At 35.9% G+C, this 24561-nt stretch overlaps 1 long non-coding RNA gene across 1 annotated transcript in view; it reads right to left on the bottom strand.

Moving 5' to 3' along the window:
• Nucleotides 1–24561, bottom strand: part of LOC129059610 (uncharacterized) — a 1962070-nt gene that overhangs the window by 34722 nt on the left and 1902787 nt on the right. Inside the window, exon 6 of the long non-coding RNA XR_010140069.1 lies at nucleotides 17628–17674. This is a non-coding gene — a long non-coding RNA (uncharacterized LOC129059610). The remainder of the gene's footprint in view (nucleotides 1–17627; nucleotides 17675–24561) is intronic.

The following is a 24561-nucleotide window of genomic DNA, read 5'->3' as shown; positions in this document are numbered from 1 at the left end:
CACTTGTAAAATGACAATTATAATAGCAGTCATTTTGGGTGCTGTGTAGTATTCCACACAAAGATATGCTACAATTTATGTATCTATTATAATATCAATGGATAGCATATCCATATGTAAAATACTATATAGCACCCAAAATGATTGAGCCATAGCTCCCCACAATAACAGCTGAATCTCACAACCATAATTTAAGTTAAAGAATCCAGGCACAATAAAATCCAAGTAATGTGTTTCTGTTTGTATGAAATTAAAAAAAGAGGTAAAACTAAGCGGCGATTAGACAGTAACACCAAGGAAGTGATTACAATACTTGTCAGGACAATGGTTAGGATGTAAGAAAGAAGTAGTGATGGGAAGAGGCTAGAAAGGAGATTTCAGGTTATAGGTCATGATCTATTTATTGCTATGAGTAGTAGACACATAAATGTTGATTTTATGATAATTTAGTCTTGATTTTTGTTTTATGCCTGTTCTCTGTATTATATTTGATGCACACAAATATTTTTAAAAATATATTGGTGACAGGGTAGTTTAGAGGCTGGGAGACCAGTCAGGTACATTAAAAAAAAAAAAAAAAAATCTTGTCTGGGAGAAGTGCTCATGCCTGTGATCCCAGCACTTTGGGAGGCCAAGGCAGGTGGATCCCTTGAGGTCAGGAGCCTGACCAACATGGCAAAGCCCCATCTCTACTAAAAATACAAAAAAAAAAAAAAATTACCCAGTCTTGGTGGCACATGCCTATAGTCCCAGCTACTCACGAGGCTAAGCCAGGAGAATCGCTTGAACCCGGGGAAGCGGAGGTTGCAGTGAGCCAAGATCACACCACTGTACTCCCGCCTGGGTGACAGAGTGAGACTCCATCAACTTTTCAACACTGTCATATACAACCTAACTTTAAGATAATCTCAATTAAATCAAAATTAATTTACTTTTGCTTATTAGACAATCACCATGTAAATTATGAATATTCTCTTAAGGAATTTGTTCAAGTTTTATTGTTGATATTGTTTCATATTCATTAGGATTTCTTCTCCTAAATTTTCTTTACCTCAAATAATATTTGAACCTCAAATGTTAGATCCGAATTTCCTCTAGTAACTTGCCTTTGACTTCATCCAGCAATCGCAAGTAGTTTGCTGCTCTAAAGGCATACATATTTCACAAACCTGTCTTAAAAATGATGATGAGTAAAGAAGAATTTAGATATTCTATGTCATTTTTAACTACCGAAATGTCTCTTTTTTAAATCTATCATAAAACATGGCTTTTATACTGTCATCCCTCTGCTCAAAAACTTTCAACATTTCACTAGAGCTTAAAGAATAAAAATATGTAATTACAAGATCATAGAACCAAACAAGATCTTCAGATCATCCAGCTCACACATTACTTTGTAAATAAGGCAACCGAAACCCACCACAGATGTCGTGGGGCAAGGCCGCAGACGTCATAGGAGTAGATCAGAAAATGGGTTACCTTTATTTTTTTCCTCCTAGTCCATTGTATTACACTGTATCAAACAACAAATTTCAAAGCCCATAATTTATGACCTTCCAAACTCAAACGCCCCCATTGATTTTTCAATGGCCCCCTCCTCCCAACACGTATTAGTCCCTAACAACACTATCAAATATATCTACTATATTGCTAATTTTTTTGCTAATTATTTCTTTGGTTTATCAGGTTGGATGAAGGTTTGGTTATCACGGAACCAGGTAATTTTCCTAGACTACAGCCCAAAGAACTAATTTTGCCTAAAACTGAATATATTGGAAGGACATAGAATAGCTCCCCAAGTAAAAGAACTAACTCTTTTACAACCAGATCTTGGTAAGAACACGACTCAGGGCTGCTTTGGCAATCTAAGGCAGAAAAATTAAAAGGCAGCAAACCACCGTGGCACACGGTTACCTGTGTAACAGACCTGCACATCCTGCACATGTACCCCAGAACTTAAAATTAAAAAAAAAAAATTTAAAGGCACTCTCTGACATTTTCCCCACAGGAATGTGTCAGGGCAAACTATTTTCCATCTTTGTGTCTCTCTGCTTAAAATTCAAATATAGAAGAATATAGACTTATTGGTGTAACTTAGGTCACGTGTCCATCCTTCCTTGGCTCAGGAAAGTGATGTATCTTTACTGACAGTCCCATCAAAACAATAAAGTCAAGGTAAGGGGTGAAATTAGTTCCCTGAAGGAAAATAAAATCTTGGAGCTCCTGCCAGAAGCGGGGGAGAAATGTCAGAAGGCAAAAATAACAGATGTTTACAAAACTCATCTAATTCTAACCAATATATGAGTCCTTTCTACCATGTGTGCCTTAGAAATTCCCAGTTTAGAATTACTAGTTAAGTCTTACAGTTACACCTTTGAAAGTCTTATTATTACTAGAATACACATAGCTGGTGCATACAATGTAATTAAAGAAACCAGATGAGGAAAAGAAAAAGTTAATTAAAAAATAAATTTCAAAGTTATGACATATCTTTTCATAGTCTAGTAAAGAGGTAAGCTTTAAAAAGGACACATGTAAAAGAGAAAGAAAATAACTTTTCAATGGAACAAAGTAAGGGAGATTCTTTTCAGATAATGCCTTCCTGACGTTTCGCTTTAAATTTTCACTGCCAATACTTGGTTAATTCATTCACGTCTTGCTTTGGTGGATGAGAATCCCACATAACTCACAGCTGCCTCGCCCAGCCCCTCCTGCTCTCGATGCTGGGCTCTTGGACTCTGTCCTGTGCAGTCCACAGCACTCCAGATGGGTCTGGGAACCATGCCATGAGCCTCACTCACTATCCCAACATGATTTTATGGCCTTATGGTGAAGCATTATATAGCACTATAGAGCCTCGATGACATTTTTTAGTCACAATAGTAATGACATATGGCACTGTCTTCATAACCCTTCCATTTGGAAGAAAACAATTTTCTACTTATTATCTTAAAACATGGGGGCTGAGTGACTGCTGCAGCTTCTGAAATGCACACTCAACACTAATGAGCACTAGCCTACAGTGACCTATTCAGAATGGAAGGCTCGCAGTGTGACATTCTGTTTAAGTGGGCTAAATGATTGGACATCAGTCACAGGAGTTTAAAGGTCTGAAGAGATGGCAAAATATTATTAATTCAATATCTCTTTAATGCTAAAAAAGTATGGCCATGGGGACCCTTTGACAATTTCTTGGGCTATCAGAATACCTAATTGGAGATTAATCTCTAATAACCTCTTAATACCATTCAGAAGTTCAAATGAAGCCCAAACAAGAAAGAAATGGTCAGTTCAGTAGTGTCATTTACAGCTAATGCTATGGAAAACTATTTAATTCATTACAGAGGCAGAGAGGCCCATTTCAATTTTTGCCCTATTTCTATCTGGCCAATTAAATATAGTGCTGGCTAAACACTAAAATTAGAAAATGGGAACTCCTGTGCCCAGAATTGACTTCTTCAAAGACTTTCTGGGCTGATGCCTCAGATTTCAGGCAAACTGTCAACCCCAAGGGCTGTCTTCCTTGTACCTAAGACTAGGTTAGGCCTTCCTTTATAGTACCTAATAGAATTGAAGTTGTACTTTTTTTCTTTTAACTGTCATCTATAAAAAAGCAAACTCTGGCTGGGCACAGTGGCTCACGCCTGTACTCCCAGCTCTTTGGGAGGCCGAGGCGGGCGGATCACGAGGTCTAGGAGTTCGATACCAGCCTGGCCAATATGGTGATACCCCCTCTCTACTAAAAATACAAAAATTAGCCAGGCTTGGTGGCTCGCAACCAACTACTCAGGAGGCTGAGGCAGAAGAATTGCTTGAACCCAGGAGGTGGAGGTTGTAGTGAACTGAGATGGTGCCACTGCACTCTAGCCTGGGTGACAGATCGAGACTCCATCTCAAAAAAAAGCAAACTCCATAAGGTCAGGTTATTTATCTTTCTTGCTCATGTATCTCAACGCCTGGAAAACTGCCTGGCTAAATAAGTAGGTAGGGTCTTATTCATTAAAAAAAGAATGAATGAATAAATGAATACACACTGAGGTCTCATTTTAAAATTGATTATGAATGTCACACATTTGCTCCTGCCCTACAAATATTACTCTATTAGCACATCACGTTTGAAGCATGAAAGTATTTTTTATACTTTTCTACTATTTTACCTTTAGAGAAGATGGATCTATGGATCATGGGGTGCTGTGTGTAATTCCAGATCTACCTCAGGAAATATGTACAAAAGGAAAGAAGGAACCAGACCCTGGCTTTCTTCATATTCCCCAAATTTGTGTAATCATCATGGTCTCCTACCACCCCTCAATACAGTTTCATGTATTCTGTGGGGAAGCTGCCTTTGGTCTCTGGAGTAAGGAACCCCTGGGCAATGACCAGTCATTCCCACATAGCAGGGAAAAATCAGTGTGAAAAAGAGACATACCCTCATTTTTCGACATTTGACCACTCACTCTGAAGCCTCACTTTTCCCTTTTCTGCTAGCCCCACATCTGGACAGGCTGATCAAAAAGCCCATACATGCCCCTTCCTTTGGCCCCGGTGGGAAATTCAAACCTAGACAACCCCCAGCCTTATTCCCTAACATTTATGAAGGTTCAATCCCCTCCTTCTGCCTTGACCAAGCCAGCCTGGATCTGTTGGTGCCCACCCTGCTCTCCCCAGGTATCCCTTGTATGAATAATAAACTTGCTTTCAAATTTCCTAAAATTCTCTACATCTTAACTATTAATCGTGAGGCAGTCTCTCTTACTCCATGGGGTGTCCACAAAGTAGCCTGATAGAATTCTCCCCACCATTATCTTGTTTTGTACCTCAGAATAATTCAGCTACATTTGTGATAAGAGTTTATCTCTAGAAGACCCTTGTCAAAATGTATATTTGACGCAGCACTGCATATTGGTTGAATCCTCAGAGAGAGATTTTAAAGAAAAAGATTTTATTTTTTAAACTTTCTCAGCTTTAGTGAGATATAATTAAGAAATAAAATTACTTAAATTTAAGGTATACACTGTAAATATTTAATAGATGCATATATTGTGAAATGATTACCATAATCAAGTTAAGTAACACATCCATCACCTCACAGTTACCTTTCACATTATGAGTATGGTGCAACATCTCCCCGTTCCCTGATCCCCCAGTCCAGTTGAAATGGCAATCGCCATTCTACTCTGTGTTTCTGGGAGTTTGACTTTTTTAGATTCCACATATAAGTGAGATCATATAGGATTTGTTTCTTTGTCTGATTTATTTTACTTAACATAATAACCTTCAGGTTCATCCATGTTGTTGTAATTGGCAAGATTTATTTTTTTTTTAATGGCTGAATTATGTTCCATATGTTTGTGTACGTGTGTGTGTGAATATATATATGCATATATATATATATATATATAACTTTTTGAATCATCCATCTGTCAATGGAGGAAAGGTTTTTAAACAATGAAATGTTAATACAACATAGGTTAAAAAGATCCATGGGAACTCTCTGAAGCTGGGACTTGGATATGTGAGAAGACTGTGCAAGAAAAGAAGAGTAGTAACAAGATAGGATGAAGAGGAATTGGAAGGCATCTTACTGAATTTGCTATTTTGCCTTGGCTACCCTTAATTATAATGATATTCTGGGGTCTTATCACAAAGGCTTTGCAAAGGCTTTCTTTCTAAGTCCTATGCTAATATGCATAATTTCCTTCCTACTTTCTTTTCTTTCATTTTTCTTTTGCAAATTTTTAGTCAATGTGAAGCATTGACCGAGGAGCTATTTGCTCTTTTGGCATCAGCAATTTTTTTCATTTGTCGCCTGAACCATCCATCAAGAGGCCACTATTGCCCCAAAGAGAAGTTGCCATGGATATCAAATTTGTAGATGTGAGTTTAAAAAGTCAAAATCCAGATAAAACTAAGAAAAAAGTGTGAAAAATATTTGCCAAGTCAGTTAATTCAGCTACGATCTCTGTGAGGCAATAGGAGAGCTGAAGTTAAACACGGTCTGCCATATGCCCTAGCAGACAACAAACCCCACTGTGTTTCTAGAACCAACATCTTGGGAAGAATAGAGCATGCCTAAACAAATCAGCCCCAACCCATGTCACCACGGCACGGGGGGATGCTATTTGTTTTCTTGTATAATAAAAGATGATGACACTGTGATGCTAAGAACTGGCAGACATGGAGAAATTTCAGACATGATGCAAACACGCTAAAGAAGAAAAGAGTTTGCCCTGGTGGTTAGAGTATGGGTCTGAACAAGGAAGCTTGAGCAAATACCAGTAGGATGTTCAGGAAATCAGATGCACCTGGAGATGCTGCTGGGCATGGAGTGGAAGAACAGACACTGGATTAGTTGCATTTAATCCTAAAATTCGGAGTCCGTGTGGGTCAGACTAAAACTACATATTTGGTCACCAGGAAGAATGGAAGCTCAAGATAGAGACAAAGTTAAGTTGTGGAAAACAAAAACTACATTTTTCCCCTACACATCTGAGTTAGTGGCTGAGAAATATCGTCTCTAATATTTCCAATTAATATACGTATGTTAGAAGCTGGTGTTAACTTTGTCTTAGCCCTTTCAACCAAACATTTACTGAAATATCACTGACTATTTTACTAAATAACATTCTGAAGGCAAAATGAGAAAGTCACCAAGGACAAACTGTGTCCTCTGGTAGATTCTGCATAAATGATTTTGGTTAGCTTCCTTTCATCGAGATTTTCACAAATTAATTCATAAATATTAGCATTTCATTAATTGCACTAATATTAACATTTCACATCAGTGGGGATTTTTAAGCAAATTTCTAATTACATTCAAAAAGTAAAACAAGGAAAAGGTTTTCTAATAATGCTGGTATTAGCAGGCACTAGAATTAGTTTTGTCTTGAGTACACATACATTCCAGTATGAAAATCTGTTGCTCTGGGTTTTAATAATCAATTTTATGGGTCTTTTACGAATAACACATACTGAATATCATTAATTGGCTACTGAATTTCAATGCTTAAGATGAATTTAAGCATCAATCCACATATCTTATGCATCCTTTTAAAAAATCAACAGAAAATCAATTTCAGGGAAGTAAAATATTTTCTACATGCTAATTTAAGTAATCAACAATTCAAGGGAATTTTCAGCACAATTTAAGGATATTTTAATTTTGATTTTTTTCAAGAGAAAATTGTGTCCATGGAATAAAATAAAGCAGGGAGTTCATTTGGGAAAATCATCTTGTTCTTGATTTTAGTAATAATCCAAATAGATACTTCCACTATTTTGAGTTTCACTCACTATTCATTGAACGAAACTTTATGCTAACTAATCATAATTCCATTTGCTTTACATACAAACTGTTCTCACACCAGCAACATGCTGTAGTAAGTAAAATAATATTTTATTTTTTAAAGATCCCTTTTATAGACATTCCTAGGTTTTAATGAAGTGTTAATCTGGGAAACAATGACATCGGGGTTTCAACTGGCATAAATAATTTTGTTTGTTTTATCCCACATCATACTCATTTAAATTTCCATGGAGAATTCTCAAATAACTTAAGAAAAAACTTAATAAAAAATAACAAACATAAAGGTAACTTATAAAATATATTTGCATTTGATCTAAATCCTCATTAATACTTAAAACGTCAACTTTTTTGGTATCAATGTTTTCATAATTTTGTGACTTTTTTTCTGAAATTTTTAAATCACTCATGAGGAAGTAGTTGGCAATTTTTTTTGAAATTTTTGAACAGCACGAGTATTCTTTTAAACTCTTTCTCCTTATTATGCTTCAGCCAGATGAGCCATTTGTTCAATCCTTGTCCTTTGCACACGCATACCATTACTCTAGCTAATTCCTAATTTTGAAAATCTCATTGGAAAAAAAATTTACTCCTCAGAATCTTTCCCTGCCCTTTTCATCTGAATTAGATGAGTCTTCTCTTTTTCTTTGATGGCATCCAATTCTTCACCTTCTTGTCATGTATTAGATTTGCATTATGTATTTTTGTGTGTATTTATTCTATCTACGCCCAGCTCTCAGACTAGACTAAATCTAAGAAAACAAGGACATTTTCTCTTTTGATTTACTGATGGGTATTGAGAAATGTTTGGCACATAGTTGGAACTCAGTAAATACAGAGAGAATGAATCAGTGAGTAAATGAATGAATGAAACTCAATAGGCTGCAGGAAAATCTGACTTACTACATTACATAGAACCTAGCACAGCATCACTATACCATAACACAATAATGGATATTCGTAATAATGTTCCTGAGCCCTGTGGAATAAAGCTAAACTATGTTCAACTATCTGTTTAAGAAGGCAGGAAATATTTTTTTAAATCTATAATAATAATTTTCATAAAAATTTTTGCAATAGCTTTTAAAAGGAAGGCCTCAGCTATGGGGAAAATGTACATATTATAAAATGTCTTATATATCTAACCAGTTCCATGTGCATTTTGCATTAGTAGAGTCACTTTTTCCCTCTCAAAATCTAAATATTGACTCCTAAAGAAGATGCAGTTAACAGCTATACAGCTGGGAAAGCTCTTCTTGAACTTTAAATTTTAGCAGCTGCTTGCTAAATAACAGCGAGAAAGGAAACTGGAAATTTACGAACATTAATTGAAACTCATAGCCTGGTCAAATACTGCAGACCTAACGCTTCTCAATTTTTTCCAATTAATTATTCCAGGTTTCTCATGTACAAGGAGGAAAAGAGGCCGAACATGGAAACCCCATGCAGTGACTGCCTCCTTTGGATCAGCATGTTATGAAAAGTCGGTACCTGCCATTCTGATTGACTGAGAGTAACAGAAAACCCCTGAGGCCTTCCGGTTCAGTTGGGATTGTAATGATAGACTAGCAAGATAAAAGCCTGCCAGAACATTAGCTTCAACTGTATGACAATGCCCTTCCCAAGAAGATATGATGCTGTGTAGATGAATATAGATTGAAAACGTGGATCCTGTCAGCAGCACTGATTTCACTCAGAAAACTTGTACACTGGGAGGATGCTGTGTCTGCTCGGGGTTAGGACTCCAGCAATGTGTGAAAAATTCATTTTTCCAGCTGCAAACACTCATGCTTCTAGTTGTACAAGTGGTAACTTGGGGGTCCATGCTAATGTTGAAGCTTACACAGAAATAGGTGTGTGAGTGTGTATCCCTACTACGAATGAGCAGGTACTTCTTGGCCTAATCGTAGGGCATGGGGGAGGATCCACACATTGCTCAAAAATAAAATTTCTTTTTGGAATTCTTGCAGCCCTTACTTTCCAAATGCACCCTGATGCCATGAAGTAATTCATTTTCCTCTCTTCCATAGAACAGACACAGTTATCATCATTTTCATTGTTTCTCTGACTGATTCCTTCCTTCTGACTCCACGGAGCAGAAAATTTACCCTCCAGAGGTGTAGAGGGGATAGATTTTCCTCTTTTTAAATTATTTCTTCAAATAACAGATGTGAACGAAAACTGTGTAGACAAATTTCTACACCCTCATGTTGGAATGGTGAATAACATTGACTTTGCAATTAAACAGTACTAAGTAGAATTTCTCTTGCTGTGAGAAGGTAAGAAAGCCACAAATAGCTCTAAACATCATTGGCGAGTGTATGGATTTAGTGAAATAATGAACATAAAGTGAGGCACAAAAAAGGCTCCCTATAAATGTTAATTAATGACATGATTATTACTTACAAACACAATGGGAAAACCACCACCATCTTTCAGTCATGCTTACTGATATTTTATTTTATGTACTTGGCAGGAGACAAGGCTAAAGTATCACAACCAAAAAACACCTATTAAAAAAAAAAAGGAGCTGGGGTGGCATAAAAGTTCATCTGAAATTTCTTCCTCAGTAAAACGGGATGCATGAATTTGTATCTTCCCCTTAGAGAAATGGTAAGAAAAAGTACCTTCTGTGACATAACTGTGAAGACACTCTGACATTTGGAATGAGAATGAAATATTTTTCACTAAAAATGTAACTGTCATTGAACTCAGTACCTATGGGATGTGTATAATTCAGTCCAGCAATTCAACAGTAATTTCTAGTCTTTATATAATAGAAATCAAACCTTTTGCATTTTCTTTTCTCACTCCAGTGGAATGAATTGCTTTTTTGTGACTAGGAATAACTGAGTAGAAATGCTGCTTCTATTTTTATTTTTATTTTTTGTTGATAGATATTTGTTGATGAGATAAAAACTTGATGATATTCTGACATCATATAACAGGTATATGCAAAATATATAGCATTTTATGTTATTTTCCCTGTGAGGTGCTGAACTGTTTGCATGTATAAAAAGTTGTTTTAATTTCAAACTTTGAGATTATTGAGGATGGAAGATACTAAATGATCATCTTTCTTTTAGGGAGTTAATGTACATTATCCCAATTTATTATTCACTACAACAAATTTTATTTAATTTTTTGTCTTTCCATACCAACTCAGGCTGTGCCCTCTAAGTCACAGAACTGGGTATTGCACAATCATTTTATTTTAAGTAGAATCTTTTTATTTTAAAAAAATATTTAGTCATTTATGTTATAAGAGAAATCATTATTTGGCTTTGCCTCTTCATTAACTGAGATAGGGAAATAAAAGAAGAGAAAGATAATAAGTTTGTTTTGAACATATTGCGTTTTACATACCTACTGAAGTATCAGCCATCTGGAGATGCTTAGCACACTGAGGAATAAATCTGGACCACAGGAGAATAGCATGAACTAAATATGTAGAAACTATCACCAGAGGAGACAGTTGAAACCGTAGATATAAATTACAACAATGCTTCTTCCCGAGCTTTAATGTGCACATATAGGAGTCACCTGGGGATCTTGTTAAAAGGCAGATTTGATGCATAGGCCTGGTATAGACGTTTCTGCCATTCAAAAGAGCTCACAGGTGATGCTGACGCTGTTGGGTGGCAGATCACATTGTAAGTGGCAAGAATTTAGATCATCCAGGGAAAAGTGTAGACTGAAAAGAGTAGATAAGTAGGACAAGACATCAGAACATTATTCAAAGAGGAACCGTGAAAAAGCTTAAAATAGATGAATTAAAGAGAGTTTAAAATGTGCAAATAAGGAAAATAACAGCTAAAAGAGAAGTACTTTTTTTTTTTTAAATGAGACGGAGTCTCGCTCTGTCACACAGGCTGGAGTGCAGTGGCGTGATCTCCGCTCACTGCAAGCTCTGCCTCCCGGGTTCATGCCGTTCTCCTGCCTCAGCCTCCTGAGAAGCTGGGACTACAGGCGCCAGCCACCATGCCCGGCTAATTTTTTGTATTTTTAGTAGAGAGGGGTTTTCACTGTGTTAGCCAGGATGGTCTCAATCTCCTGACCTCGTGATCCACCCACCTCGGCCTCCCAAAGTGCTGGGATTAAGGCGTGAGCCACAGCGCCCGGCCAAAAGAGAAGTAATCTTCAAGAAGAAGTGGGTGGCCAAACAGGGCCAAAGGATATGAAAAACCAAACTAGAGAAGGAAGAAAGGAAAAGCCCATATATTTAATAATTAAAAGATCATTTGTTATTTATATATTCTGCCTACAAATCATTGTCAGACGCATGTATTGTGGATTTTTTCTCTCAGTCTGTGTCTTCCCTATTGATTTTTTTAATAGTGACAATTGTTGAGCAGAGATTAATTTTCATAAAACCTGATATTGCAATATTTTATTATACGGATAGTGTTTCTCAGTCCCATCTAAGAAATGTCTGCCTACTGCAATGTTGTAAAAAACTTTTAAAAATACTTTCTTCTCAAAGTTTTATGGTCTTGATATTTTTTATGTTTCAGTCCATATTCCATTTTTAATTAATTTGTATATATGGTAGAGGGAGGGGTTTCCTGCAACTAAGTAATTTTTTAAACAGAATAAAAATGGACAAAAATACTTAAGCAAATACTTCACAAAGGGACAGTAAAATCAAGAAAAGGTAGTTCACATCCTTAATCATCAGGAACATGCAAATCAAAACCACCGAGATACTATTATCTACCTGCTAGAATGATCAAAATTTAAAAGACTGAAAACACCAATGATTGGCAGGAGGATATAGTAACTAGAACTTTATATGTTGCTAATGAGAATACACTGTTGTACATCCACTTAGGAAAATGGTTTGAAAGCTTCTTATAGAGTTAAGCATACATCTATTCTATGATTCAGCAATTCTATTCCTAGGCATTTACCGAAGAGAAATGGAAACACGTTCACAGGGAGACTTGTGAAAGAATGCTCACAGCAACTTTACAGAATCGTTCCAAATTGTAAAAAATCCAAATGTGCATAAACAAGGGAATGGATTAATAAATTGTAGTATGTTCACAACATGAAAAGCACTTGGTAATAAAAAAAGAATAAACTTGCTACAGAGAACAACTTGCATGAAACTTAAAGATGTTGTGTTTAGTGAAAGACGCTAGACAGAAAAGTATGCATTGTATGATTCCATTTATTTGAAGTTCTACAACAGGAAAAATATAATCTATGATGAAAGAAACCACCCTGTCCATCTCTTCTGTAGTAGCAAGTGTTCTAATTTCTTTCATCACATCTAGAAGATGATATGAGGGAATGTTCTAGAATGATACACATGTACTCTATATACATAGGTATGTGGTTTACAAAATATATAAATTATATAACTACTTAAGATCTGTGCTTTTTACTATATACAAATTATATCTTAATTTAGGAAGAGGTAAGAAGTACAAATAGAGTTATTAATTATATTTAAAAGAGATATTTCAGTGAGGTTGTGGAGCAGACCCTGTATCTTGCAAAATAGAAAATCTAGACCGTACTTTTGGGAATTTTATCCTCAAAGGGAGTAAATCATCATATTTGTTTGACTTGAAACATGGTAGTTTTGTTGTTGTTGTTTAATATAGGAAAGGTCTGATAAAATTTTTAGAATAATAAAAAAATGAGCAAAAAGGATGAAATTTTTTTTTTAAAAGTTGTATCAAAAAAGACCTAGGAATTGATGGTAGTGCTTGGGAATGAGGTAAAATCATCCCTAAGCTTTGCACGCTTGAATCCACATCAGTTGAAGCAAAAAGTGCTTTGTACCCTTAAATTCTGTTTATAGTTTTTGTTGTTGTTGTTGGCCCATAACTCCAACCTACATTATTACAGTTAAAAGCCAAATGCATATCTGCTTAAAATCATTTTAGGAGTTTTAGAAATTCTTTTGCAAATGTAGTATTTAACAAAATGTATTGTGTTCTCCTTTTCTGTTTGTTTATTTGGTGAACCACTTGTTTGGTGTTGAGAAGATGAGAAAATTGTTATTCAAGCTCGAGGAACACAGATATTATGCAAGCTTAAACTTCACAAGAAAGGAAGATATAATCCTTCAATGCCCTTGGCATTTTACTCATAGTGGTCTCAACTTCTCTAGGATTGTCATAATAATTCTGAAAGCAAAGGTCCCAGTAGCAGTTGGTTTTCATGTCCCCCTATCTGAAGCAAAAGGTGCTTTAGAGCCTACTGTATTTTAAAATAAAACATTACCTAATTCACATTTAAGAATTTTATGAAACCTTCCAGGATAAAGAAATAGCTTGGGTGCAACAAAAACAGAAACAACAACAACAAAAAAAGCAAGGTTGGGGATCCCTGCATAGCAAGAAACACCTTTTATATTGCTATATCTGAGATAAACAGTAAGAAAACTATTTAAGTTTCATGTTTAGCTATAATCTATTTGAATGTGATACTGTTGAATCCAGGCTGCCATAAACCACCCTGGGGCCTTCTGCAGTGAACAAATACAGCAAATGACCCCTTGCTAATATTTTTCAGGGGCTCAGACTTTAATCTATTAAATATTTTATTTCCTAGTTTTATATTATTCTTTAGGGGACTGAGAGGATTTACATGGTGTTCCTCTCTGTTATTTTATGTAGTCTTTTAGATATTGAATCCATTGTACTTAACACAAAAAATATTATCTTATTCATACTAATTTGTCTATTTATATAGTGGATTTGAGCAGAATGCAAGCCTATAGGGAGAATACTATATGATATCACACAAACACAAATAAATTAATGTTCCCTATCCTTCGTGAAAATACAGGAGGTTTCTATCAAGGTAGTTTTTTCTGAGAATGAGAACCAGAAATTTTGAGAAGAATTTATAACACAGTGATTAGAATACTGGTTTTGGGGCCAGACTAGTGGGGTTTAGAATTTGCTTTGCCTCTGTGTGTCTCAAATTATTCATCCATGCAAGGGGATTTTTTTTTTGTTTTTTGAGACAGGGTCTCACTCTGTTGCCCAGGCTGGAGTGCAGTGGCACGATCATAGCTCACTGCACCCTCAACCTCCCGGGGCTCAGGTGATCCTCCCATCTCCATCTCCCAAGTATCTAGGATTACAGGCATCTGCCACCACTCCCCGCTAATTTTTGTGTTTTTGGTAGCGACAAGGTCTCATCATGTTGCCCAGGCTGTTCTTGAACTCCACGGCTCAAGCGATCTGATCACCTCGACCTCCCAAAGGGCTGGGATTGCAGACATGAGACACTGTGCCCAGCCCTGTGCAATGGGATTTAAAATAGTAACAATAGCTGCCTCACAGAGCTTCTGTGAGGAATGAATAAGATAAGCACTGCTGAGAATACTACTTTGCCATCGTAGGTACTCAATAAATATTAACCATTATTACTGGAGTGAAGATAAATGACTTCTTGCTTCCAGCAGCTGCTCTACTTAACCGAATTGTTGTACACACCCATACTGAGACACAAACACAACACTGGATTAAGTTCTAAGACACGTTTGAATCCATACAGTCATGGCTCTGGATTAAGGACTCCTCAACACACAATTGTAGCTAAACTGCATTACTTCTTCCGTTAATCAATGGATCATTTATTTATCAAATGCCTCATGGCTCAAGTAAAATTTCAAATTTTTAAGCACACACTGTACACGATCATCCCTGAGTGCTCTCCATGGTTGCTTTTAAACCCATCCCCTTTTCTGAAATACTGGAAAGAAAGGGACTCTTCTTTATTAAATACATTGGTTCCTATTTTCTTTCATGAGGTGGCTATACTCATTATTTTTAGGAGCTCTGCAGTTCTCCATTCAGTGCATAGACAGCTCCCTGAAATATTTAATTACTGATCATCCTATCCTCCTAATCTTCTTTTCTCCTTGGTCTATGAACCCATGGCTGATTTGCATCTTCTGTCAAAGTCCCTACAGATGAAACTATATGTCTGCCCCCCAACCCCACTGCTTTATACGTGTATATATATATAAACTCCTATTCTTCAAAGAATGCCAGTTAGAAAGGTTGTTAATCACCACATGCTTGTTCTGAATTGTATTGTTCTGCGTTGCATCATGCAGCTTGATTGTAAGCTCCACGGTGCAGAGCCTTTGTTTGCCATGCCCTTACTATTGTTCAGCACAGTACACATTGATGGGACTATAGAAAAAACAAACAATGGCTTTTTCCACGTTTCCATTTTAATTGTCAAATGGGATGGTTTAAAAGCACAATTCACACAAGAAGTTGAGTATACAGCCTCTGAAATGGCTAAAATAAGCCATGTGAGCTTTAGAGGTTAAGGCTATCTTTTTAAAGTGTAACTTTCAACTTTGGTTCATTTGCCATTCTTTTTCTCTGAAAATTACCTGAAAGTCAACCATGCATATCTAAATGATTGCAGGTACACTTAGCTCATGTGACTTGGGGGAAAACTAACTGGGTGTAGAATCTAGTACTCAAATATGCTTGGCACTGCCAGAATTACAGGGATCACAAACAATCTGTTAAAGGATTTCACAAGCTGGCTCTGTAAAAGGTACCATTTCCCAGCAAAGACCGCAATTATCACCATGGACAGCAGACGGTACAGTCTAACCTGTGTTTTTTGTGAGGGAGCAATTACAAAATAAGAAAAAAAATAGACAGGTAATCTCTTGCCAAAGCACAATTTGCATTATCTCTAGGAAACGGCAAGCATAGCAGTTCAGGCAGTTGCCAAGTGTTTTAACTGCTTCTGCCTGACATTAGTTCCTATTGCACATCTCCTATAGCACAGTTGGGATCGTTTTAGTGCATCTTTGGATTCCATATCTTACTAAACAGAGTGCTGACTGAATGGTCAAAGATCTAGATGAACTCTAAAAAATACCACTATTACAGATGACAGACATGTAAACACCATAAATATAAAATCAGATCCCAGGACAATTGACTTATAAATGGATGTATCATACAGGTCTAAATGCACGGCTTCTCTAAGGTCGAATATATAAGCACAGACAATAAGTCTATGTTTTAAAATAAGTTCACAACCATATGTTTTAGAAATTCCTGTATCAGTTTATTTGATTAGTAGTGATCTTTTATCTTTGAAGACAGAATGATAGAATGTGGAGTTTTCTATAATTTCTCTATCCTAATTATTTCCCAGGGCATTTGTCAAAAGCAGAATCTCAGACTCCACTCCAACTATTAATACAGATCTTCTAAGAGAGAATCTTAGATATCTCTGTTTCTAAAAACCCTCTCAGTTGATTCTTATTGATTAGGCAATGGTGCTGGAATAGTAAAATGGTAAAATGAAATTGGAAACATCAAGCACTGGTTTCTTGTTTGCATTGTTTGGGTACTGACAGACACCGGCCTGTAGGCCTTGGGTCAGTTATCTTAGCAATTGAAACCTCCTTTTTCTCAAACAGGAAAATAAGGATCTAGATTGGGTATTCTCTATGGTACTTTTTTACTCTAACATTCATTCTAGGATTCCAATTAAGAAGATGAGCTGGATCATATTGTTTTCTGATTCATCTTTACATATCTGAGAGATTAAGCAAGCTTGCCAGGAACAAAGCACATTTGCTTTGTTGTTTCTCTTGATACATATAACTCAAGGCTAATTTCTCTACTGCATGTCAGTGCATTAACACTGATGTAGGAAAAAAACCTCCTTGAGAAATTTGGATTGTGGGGGTGTTAGGAAGGGGAAAAGCAATAAGTAAAAGTGTTTGATACAAAGATTAATTTAGGTCTTAGCAGACTCTTAGAAGGCTCTTTAAACATCTATTCATGATATGGCCACAAGCCCCTGGAGAGTCAAATAAATTATTCTAAGATTCTTTCATAAGATAATGGAGGCTAATTTGAAGAAGTAAATAGTAATTGCAATATTAAGCAATTCAAACCACTGTTACAACTATTTCTGGAACTCCCCACGCTGACAGATTTATTTGATGCTAAGTCCTTTTCCCTCATCTTTTAAAAAGCATTTTACATAATCCGGCATTACCTATTTTACATATGTGGCATTTTGCTTAGCATTAAAGTAGTTTATTTGGAGAAGATTCTTTACAGACTATTCTGGGGAACAGCCTGCTACCCTCTTCATCTAGACGCAAAAGATGCAGGGATGCTTGTTTAAATGTGGCTTCTCTTAACAGCTTGTAGAGCTAGGGAGCAGAACAAGAGTGTAAACATTATTAAAATAATCTATAGTGCCAAATGCAAGGAAGAAAATGCCAAAACTTCTCCAAAAGTAGCATGGAATTGACAGAAAATGCATACTCCAGTATTTACACTCTTGCTTTACTATGACTTACCAAGGTTCATGCACCAGCCACGTGTACTCCTCCTCTTTCCAACAGCTCTGCGGGGAAAACAACAGGTGTTTCTAGTCAATAATCCAGGGGAACACAGTCAGTAAAGACCCAGGTAGGCCTAGTAACCCACAGATTTGCTTTAAGATTTTAATAGTCTCCTTTGCTTTTCTGGTCTTTGGGAAACATGCATGCGTGCCCATGCACACACACACACACATACACACACACACACACACACACACACACACAAAGCTGTTTGTATAAAACCAATTCCTTCCCATTGTTTGCCAGAATTCAAAAATGTTCCAACCCTGACAACAAAGGCATTAGGTAAAAAAGAATGCAGTAGATAAATCTTGTGGCTCCCATAAAAAAGAATACAAACATAGGGATTTGTGATAATGCCAAGTACTTTCAATGTAACCACCTCTGCCCTTTGTAAAACACTAGCTGTTCTCTACATGTACATGAATGGAGTTCAAATGCAGAGCTGAGACACAGCAAAGTCCTTGGGATCTTCTTTTGAATACTGTGTAGGAGAGTGTAGTGAGGAGTATGGAAGCTGTTTCTGCTAGGCATGAATTTTATTTAATCTATACCCCGTAGTCTCCTAGAGGTCTGAAGGTTTTGTACGAATGAGGCAGGAATTTGCCCGTGCCCTGAAAAAAGATGATGTTATAGGCTGTTTTCCTTGGCAACAGGATATGTATGTGGTCCCTCTAAGGAGAGTAACCGTGCCTGACAGCTGGTGAGTCTCGCGCTACTTGAATTGGTTTACTCGTAGTTAATCCAGTTCCAGGCATTAATTGACAGTGGCTGGATGTGACAGGGCTATTTTGGTTTTGCTTTTTTACTATAGAATTTAAAAGATAAAAGAAAATTACTGAGGTTGCTGGTTACAAGTTTGGATAGCTCATTATAAAATCTCTATCAAGATATAGAACATCTTGTTCTCTGCAAATTTTTTGTATGACTACCTAATTTTTAAAACTAAAGTCTTGGCTGTTCTAATTTAGTACAAACTTATCCATCACATCCCATTGTCAATTGTGGAAATACTGTTACATAGCAAAAATTCCTTAAATAGGTTTTAAGCTCCTAAAAGGTAAGTTAGAGCTAACATATTTCTGGATACATAGTTGTCATATATTGAACTAACAAATAAATACTGATAATGTGAACAATAGTGATGAAAATGTTTTTGAGTGTTTATTATGTGTCAGGCATACATTACGTATCTTATTTGCATTATTTCATCTAATTTTCAGAACAACCAAGTTAAATATTTTTTCCTAAAAATTAACAGGATAAGTAATTTGTCATGTCTTATGTCTTGCTACTTATTTATAACTTTAAAATGTCTTGTGAAGAACTTATATCTGACTAATAAGATTCATGTAAATGTACAGATGAAAAAATACTAGTCATATTTTTCACATTTTATAGTATAATGTTAAGTAAATGAGCAAGATACAGGATACTAGATGTTATATAATTGTGTATGCATAAGTATACACACACATACATACATACAAGTATTTGTTTACACATACACACATTCATGCTTGAAAAATGTGAGCGCACTTTCTTCTGGCTAGTGAAATTGAAAGTGATTGTTTTATGCTTTATGCTTATGTCTATTATTTTCAAATTTGTATATGTATTAATTGTATAATAAATATTATATATATATTTATTATTATTATACTTTAAGTTCCAGGGTACGTGTGCACAGCATGCAGGTTTGTTACATATGTATACATGTGTCATGTTGGTAATATTTTTAAAGACATCTAGCAAACTAGAACTCTGAGATCAGTAATTGACGCAGTCCAACCCGAGCAGGTCTTCATGAAGGAAGGCAATTGAGCTAGTCTAAAAGATTCCATCAGATTTACATAAATGGAGAATGTAGAAAAAGACATTAACAGACAAGAGAACGCCTTTCCAGCAAAGTCAGAGGCATGCTTTGGAGCATGTTCTAAAGACAAGCACAGGCCAATTTTCTACACCAGATAGTGGCCAGCATATCTAAAAAAAGGGGGGAGGATCATAAGCAGAGAGGTATCCCCTATTTTACAGTATTCAGGATGAGTATATTCAGCCTTTCCTCTACCATTCCCATAAAGAAGTCTGGAAATATGTAAACTCTCAACTAAAAACTAATATTCAGTTCATTTTCAAAAGAGCGTGTCAGTCATGTTAGTCGTGGTCCACTATCTTACATGGCACAAAGGTCCTGCTAAAGTAGATAGGCATCACATCACACTTTAAAGTCATTCATACTTGGGTATAAAATCCTGTCTCTTGCAAAACTGCCCTAACATTAGTGCCTTCTTCCTAGTGCTGTGATGAGGAATGTGAAGGACACAGTAGGTCAAGTCCTGAGTCAGGCACAATACCAGGCACAGAAAAACCATTCCACAGATGGTAGCAGTTAACAACTGTAAATCATCACTTCTGGAGATAACTGAAGGGGATAGTGACTGGCAAAAGTGCTGGGGGGAGCACTGAAAGCCCTCTTGTGGAAGAATATTTGCCTCATCATGTTGCCATATAATCTACATACACTCTACAATTTCTACCCATTAGTCATTCCACTGGCATAACAGGAAAAGGCTTTTGCTTAGATGCAATAGGCTTATGCAAAGAAACAGGAAAAAGGAAAGGAATTTCACATGTACTAACAAACTGGTATTTCTCCAGGCACTTTATACACATTTCTGTATTTAGGCCTCACATATCACTTAAAATGTTTCTGGTTTCTGTGTTTGTTTGTTTGCTTCCTTTACAAACAAAATCTCACTATGTCACCCAGGCTGGAGTGCCGTGGTGAGATCACAGCTCACTGCAGCCTCAACGTCCTGGGTTCAAGTGATCCTCTTGCCTCACCCTCCCTAGTAGCTGGGGCTTCAGGCATGCACTACCATGCCCAGCTAATTTTATTTTATTTTTTGTAGAGGTAGATCTGGCTTTGTTGCCCAGGCTGGTCTCAGATTCCTGGGCTAAAGTCATCTCCTTGCCTTGGCATCTCAAAGTGCTGGGATTACAGATACACACCATCATGCCCAGCCCATTTTTAATCCCATTTCAAAGACAGGTAAACACAGGCTCCAAGGGAGCACTTGATTTGCTTAAAGCTATTTGGTTAGAATATGGGAAAAAAATGGAATCCCAATCTACCTCTGTGCTTTCCAAATCCATGGTCTTTCCATGAGGAGTCATGTTTTGTTAGAAAGAAGTTAGACTTAACGTGGTATTGTAGCATGAGCACAGAAAACCTGAGTTCTGGGACCTCTGACCATCTCTATTTATCCTTGATGAGATAATGTAGTTCTCTGTAGTTATATCAACTATTAAAAGATGGAATTACACTCTAATAGCATTTCAGGACCCCTTCTTTTCTAAAACCTATCAAATCTAATTATTTAAAGCCACGGACAGTGAACACTTTATAAGAATGACTAAGGCTTATACTGTCTTTAAGTATGTGTCAGGAATTATTCTAAACTCTTTATATATATTATCTCATGGAATCTTGACAATTCTGTGGCATAGTTATAACTACTAGATATTATTACCAATACTTTACACATAAGAAAACCAAGGCACACAGCTATTAAGTAACCTGCCAAAGGTCACATAAATGGCAAAACAGGGTCCTTAATCCCAAAACTCTGGTACATTTTGTGCTTGTAGTGGCAACGCAACCATTAGATCTTTGGGTCAAGTTATCCTGAGAAAAGCAAACAGAGAATATATATTTCAATGGAAAATGATCCAGTGCTTAAAGGTGAGCAACCTTGTATAGCCAGAAAAGTATTGTGAGGCTACTAAATAACTAGAGTAGAAAGATCAAGAAGAAAAAAAAGACCAATATGCAAACAATTGCCACAAGTTTCACAAATTTGCACAAGCAGTCATAGTTCAATTGTGTGCTGTCAGGTAACCTGGAATCCAGTCACATCTGTAGGCAGCAGCCCTCAGATTTTTCAGGGGAAACCACCCTTCCAGTTCTCAAAGGCAGTGGTTCTCACAGTGTGGCCCTTGTATCAGCAGCATCAGCATCACCTAAAAACTTGTTATAAATGCAAATGATCAGGCCACAACCCTGACATGCTGAATCAGATGTTCTGGGGCATTTGGCCCAGCAATCCGCATGTTAATAAGCTCTTGTGGGAAGGCTAATATGTGCTACAGCTTTAGAATTACTGTTTTAAGACACGTGGCTTGGATACATCTAATCTCGATCTGAGTTTTGAAGTGGACTTTTAAATTAGATGTAGCCAATCAGGCTTTAAAAAGTGGCTGATTCACCCATGTGGAGCCCATGAGACACAGTTTTGAGAATCTTATTGGAAATGGTGAGAGGAAATCATATGAGACTGGATTTTATTATCATTTCTAAGGGAGAGGCTGCTTTGGGAATGGCACCAGCACAGAGAAATGCAAAGGAGACCAAGGTGGGTGGAGCTGTGCCATCTTCTATCAATATCTTCGGCATCTCAGAGTTCCATCAACACAAACCATGTACGGTCATGTGTCCATTTACTTATGTTGCTGCTTCTGCCCAGAATGTTATTCCCACTACTTTGCCTTCCTCAGGCTGAATTAACCATTTACTGTTCTCATTCATGCACCAGCTTTGTCTTATGTTGAACACAACCCTAAAGACATTCCACAGTAGGCAGTTATTTTTGTTTCTCCATACCTCTCCCACACCCAGTGAAAAAAAAAAACCTCCTTGAAGGTAGGAGAGTAACATTTATGTATGTGTGTGTGCGTGTGCATGCACATATATATATACACACAAATTTATTTCTATATATAATACTATAAGTATAAATACAAGTTATAAATATTATAAATATATGCTTAATATATATTTATGTATATATAATGTTACATATAGGTATATATATGTACCTTTATAATTTATACCTATATAATGTTACTATATGTTACCTATCTATTACTATAATATAATGTTACCTACATAATATTACTATATAATTTATACCTATATGTTACCTATATAATTATACCTATATAATTTTTTATACCTATATAATTTACCTATAATTATATAATAAACCTATATAATGTACCTATAAAATTTATACCTATATAATTTATATTATATAGGTACAAATTATATAGGTATAATTTATATATTTATATCTCAAAATATATTTATTATATAATTTATATATAAAGTATATAATTTCTATTATATAGGTATAAATTATTATACCTATATATGATACCTATATAATTTATACCTATATAATGTTACCTATATAATATTACTGTATTATAATGTTATCTATATGTTACTATATAATTTATACCTATATAATTTTACCTATATAATGTTACCTGTACAATGTTACCTATATAATTTATACCTATATGTTACTCTCCTCCCCATTACATATATACACACACACATACACACAAATATACACATTTATATACTATTTTTATATATAAATGTTATATATATATATACCAAAGCAACATATATATACATATTTTCCTAGTTCTCAGCATCATAGTAGTTGCTTAAAAATATGTTTGCTGAATAGATAACTTTCCTACATCACCAATGAGATTATTACAAGGATCAGATGAGAATAAGACATAGAATAGACTTAGCAAAATATAAAGCTCTATACAAACATGAGTCATATTTATAATTATTAACCTCTTCTCTCGTGGGCTCATCTTTTCCACAATTGGGCCATCATAAGAAATGACTGGGAAATAAGACTGATAAACCCTGTACATCTGTAACAAATTAATTACAAAAATAACAGCAATTCTTTGCTGCTTCTTGCATGAAATCAGCACACAAATCAAAAAAATTAACCATTGCAATAAAAATATAAAGGACAGGTTGTGGTGTTCTGATTATGCATTACATAGAGATTTGACTTAGTCTGAGTGATTAAGCACAAGAGCGGCACAAGGAGCAACTGAGATGAGGCCTTTAAGCAAAGGAAATCATAGGTGCAAAGGCCCTGCGGCAGCAGGTACCTGGTGTGAGGGGTGCTGGAGAGGTAGCCAGAAGTTGTGCAGGGTGCTAGGCTAGGTTAGAGAGTGGTTTTTATCCCAAGAGTAATGAGAAACCATGAAAATACGTTAAGGGAGGAATGACATAATCGGATTGCTGTTTTGAAATACTAGCCTGGATCTTGTGGCTTTTACTCAGTTAGCCCAGACCCCACTCTGATATTTTATAGTTTTTATTACTTCTCAACTGTAAGGTTAAAAATGCCATAAGTGTTTGTAACCTTTTAAAAGTTACATTCATTTTATTTTTCCTTTTACTTGAGATGTGAAATTTGTTAAATACTTTTAGGTTTGGGAGAGATTCCTGTTACCTGTGCATTATGAAAAATAAAGTTTGAATTTAATAGATTCCAATAACCATTATTTAAGAAAGTGCCTCATACAAAATTAAATTGTGCCCACACAAAAATTAATATACACACATCTGATTCTTGCATGCATTATAATGTATTTACTAACTTCATTTTTTAATATTTAAAATAAATGTGGACTGCCTAAAGAAAATTAACATTTACAAAATTATTTTTAAATAATAACTTTGGCAAATCATACACATAAACACCACAGAAGCATGTGTTATCAATTTTGAAATTAGAAATTATACAACACGGGTGCTTCCAGCCACTTCTTTTACTTGACATCCAATTAAAGTAATGTTGCACTAAAAAGAAATATAGAAAACCCTAAGGAAATTGGAGAGATTGTATACAAAACCTCTTGGCACAATCAATAATGTGCTTTGACTACAGAATTCTTCAGTTTATTCTAGAGAAGTAAAAAATTGTTTGTTACATTTTCCCCCTAGATTCTAGTTATTATGCTAACTTTATATTCTTTTAAAAATTGTTTTGTTTAATTT

Source organism: Pongo abelii, chromosome 4 (genome assembly GCF_028885655.2).
Source record: "Pongo abelii isolate AG06213 chromosome 4, NHGRI_mPonAbe1-v2.0_pri, whole genome shotgun sequence".
Lineage (NCBI taxonomy): Eukaryota > Metazoa > Chordata > Mammalia > Primates > Hominidae > Pongo > Pongo abelii.
This window is presented reverse-complemented; position numbering and strand designations above follow the sequence as displayed.